This window comes from Silene latifolia, chromosome Y (genome assembly GCF_048544455.1).
Source record: "Silene latifolia isolate original U9 population chromosome Y, ASM4854445v1, whole genome shotgun sequence".
Classification (NCBI taxonomy): domain Eukaryota; kingdom Viridiplantae; phylum Streptophyta; class Magnoliopsida; order Caryophyllales; family Caryophyllaceae; genus Silene; species Silene latifolia.
The window spans coordinates 133,087,860-133,091,499 of NC_133538.1; positions in this window are offsets into that span (position 1 = coordinate 133,087,860).

Below are 3,640 nucleotides of genomic sequence, written 5' to 3' on the forward strand. Positions count from 1 at the left end.
TAGTCACTTGTATGAGGTGACGTCTCGAAGTGACTAGAGTGTGATGCGATTGATGGCAAGTTCAAGTGCCATAGAGTCATGTGAGATGACTAGTCGATCACATAGGCAGACTGTTAGGAACATTTTGTCGGGCCTTATGACCGCTTATAGAGTTCTGGCAAATTTATATAGCCTGGTCGTGGCGAGAGCTACTATAGTATTCAAATGAGTCGATTCTTTTGACTAAAGACTATTCGCCTAAGATGGCACAGTTTCAGCTTAACTTTGATTTGTGTTACTACGACCTTCGCAAATGAGGTCAAATGGGCATATTTTGGGTTATGATGGCTGTGGCTAGTTGAAGGGAATGAGTGCGATAGGAATTGTCCACCCCTAGTTAGGGTTATAACAATATCTCAGGGCCACTCGAGGAGTAATGAACTGGAAATGCGTGGCCACGCTCGGAAGGTATCTATGATAGATAAATCTGGTCAATCAGTTATTCTCCAGATCGAGGAAACCACTCTCGATATGATCACTTGCAAGTACGACCTGAAAGACACCTTGCATTGAGTGGGAGATAGTAATAGGACAAGAGAATTGGTGACGCACACTTGTCCAGGACAAGTGGGAGATTGTTGGAATATGTGTCCTCCGACAATAATGCGATCACGACTGTTGATCATGATGATCACATGTTTAAGTCTCATTATAAAGAATACAATTGGGAAGTTATATTTACTGTCAACTGATCAACATATATTGGTAATGATTGGCTGACAAGATTTTGACATTACTGTCGTGCGACGGTGGTGATCAGTTGACCCCCTAGGTCATACCTAAAGGATAACACTCTTAATTGATCATTTAATTAATCGTATAACGTTACGAGTTAATTAAATTACTTGAAAATTGACGGACGATTTTGGAAGTAAAATTTACGTATCACATTGAAATTGATTAAATGAGATACGGTCTGAGTTATCGAATTGTATCATTGCTCAGATGAAATTATTGTTTAAAGAAACAATTGAATTTGAATGAATTACTATAAATACAATCTGTTGTGATTTATAATTGGTAAAATATTTTGGTACAAGTAATTATGAATTACTAAGTCAATTTTTGTATATGACGTATTTTTATTAATACGTTGATTTTTAATGTGTTAAAAATACATAATAAATTTATGTTACATATGACATGTGACATATTGACAATTGACAAAAATAAAATGGAATCCATTTTATCTCCATTTGGCCGAAATAGTGGGAGGATTTAACATATATATTATGTTGATTAAAGTTAATGGAAAACATAATTATGTAAACCTATTGCTAGCCATGCACACCTACATAATCTTGTGAAGGTAACCATGGGCATGCATTGGCTCTATTTTTCCTCCACTCCCACCGGTTTTGGGAAGAGAAATCCTTGGGATTTTTCTTCTTATTTTATCTAATATTCACTTAGAAAAATACTAGTGATAATTATTCATTCATACAATCTAAAAACAAGAGTTTTAGAAAGAGAAAAAATTTCCTTTATCATTCCTCTCTCTCAACCGGTTTTGGGTGAGATACCAAATATTTTTGGGTCAATTTTTCTTACAAAATTAATATTATCTAGTATAGATTATATTAATTTTATTAAGAGTGTGTCTTGGGTATTAATCCTTGGGAGAGATCCTATACTTGGGTCTTTGTTCATCCAAAAGGAAAGCTCAAGAACAAAAGAGAAGGAGATATCTTTTGTACCCATTTGAACCGAAATTCCAATGTAAGAATGGATGTTTCTTCTTTATTTTATTAATCAGCTTGCATGCATAAGATCACTTGTTAATTTTATGACAAATTAAATTAAAACATATATGAGTATGTTAAGTATATAGATCTACTTTTCCTTCAACACCACCCTATCCTTTCAAGTATCAAGAGTTCAAACCCGAAGGTGTTAAAGCAAGCAATGACTACATGACTCTACTTATGAAAGAGATGCACAAACAAGATTTTAAGGATCGGGAAGATGCATACTTAGCCCAATATCCACCCCTCCTTCATTTAGCTAGGCAAGGACTACTTGATCCTTCATGTCCTTTGCCTAGTTGGGCGGATAGGGAAGTCTTCTTTCCAAATGCATCTAGGGGTGAGATTCCGGGTGACGACGAGGTTGTCGGTGATGAGATTGTTGATGATAGCATTGATGAAGTGGCTAATGAAGAAGAATAAGAAGAAGAGGATGATGAAGGAAGTGAGCAAGAAAGTGAAGAGGGAAGTGGAGATGAGTCCACTTCTATTGAGGAAGATGATGACAATGATGATATGGTGGAAGACTAGCAAGCTTTGGAGGCTCCTATCTTCTTGAGGTTTGTCTACTTCTTTCTTTGTTTCATTTATTTTATCTTGATCATGGTTGGAGAGTACTAGCAACATAGAGGACTAACACCTTGGCCCCATTGAGGTGTTCTTATTTCATTGTTCCCACTTTTGAAAATCCAAAATGACAAATTTAGTTTCATGCATTGCATCTTGTGTGCATGAACTACCCCAACTTTAGGACATTAGAAATAATGTCTATCTCGGTTTGGGGAAGTACATGCATACTCAACAGGAGGTCATCTAAATTACGCTCTCCGTCATAAACAAAAACCCATGCATCATGTTGTATAGATTAGTATAGCTTGCATTTAGTGTAGAATTCATGCATCATGTTTACATAATCTCATATTAGTGTGGGGATGGGGAATTCTAAGTTAACTTTTATTCAAAAATAAAAAAAATCAAAAATTTTCGAAAAACCATAAAAATTTGAAAAAATTGAAAAACCAAAAACAAGTTCATTTCCTTTGTAGTGTAGTCATGTATATATTGTTGTATATATTGTGTTTATCTTTGTTCACATTGATTGACTACGCCACATACAAGACATGAGGATATTGAAGACCGCATGGTATGATCTTTCCAATCTCCTTTTTCTTCTTTATGTTAATGTCTATGTGGCTTTATTTTGATTGATGCAGTATAACAATGTGAACTTAAGACTTGCATTTAGTTTATATGTCATATTAGTTGGTAGAATCATTTGCATTAGGATGTTTATATGCTAGTTGCATGTTAGAAAAATTTTGCGAAACCGCCTACTTGGGAAGTCTGACAAGTGTATATAGACCCTAGTAGATGCTTTTTCTTCTTAAGACTTTGCTTGTTAGAATACTTTTAAAACACCCTAGGATGTGTCATGCTAGTATCCTTTGACCCATGGATTAAGGCCTAGTCAAGAGTACCTTGTGGTGTGATAACTCCTTGGCTACCGTTTATTCCAAGGTGACCCTTGAAACCATGCATCCATCCATCATCCATGTTCTACCACATTTTTGTCATCAAAGGAAATGGGCACAAAAATAAATCAATTTGAGTTCAATGAAATGAAAAGTGAAAGAAAGTTTGCAAAAAAAAATGCATCAAATGAAAAGAGGAGCAAAAATAGAACTCCTAAAGCTTCAAATATAAGGCACCCTCACTACATATGGGGTGACTTTGAAAATGTTCAAAAAGAAAATGCAAAAAGTTTAAAGTTGTCAAGTGTTGAAATGCCAAAAATCAAAAAGAAATGGCAAAGAAAGTGTTCTCAAATGTCAAATGCCACAAGAAATTGGGGGGAA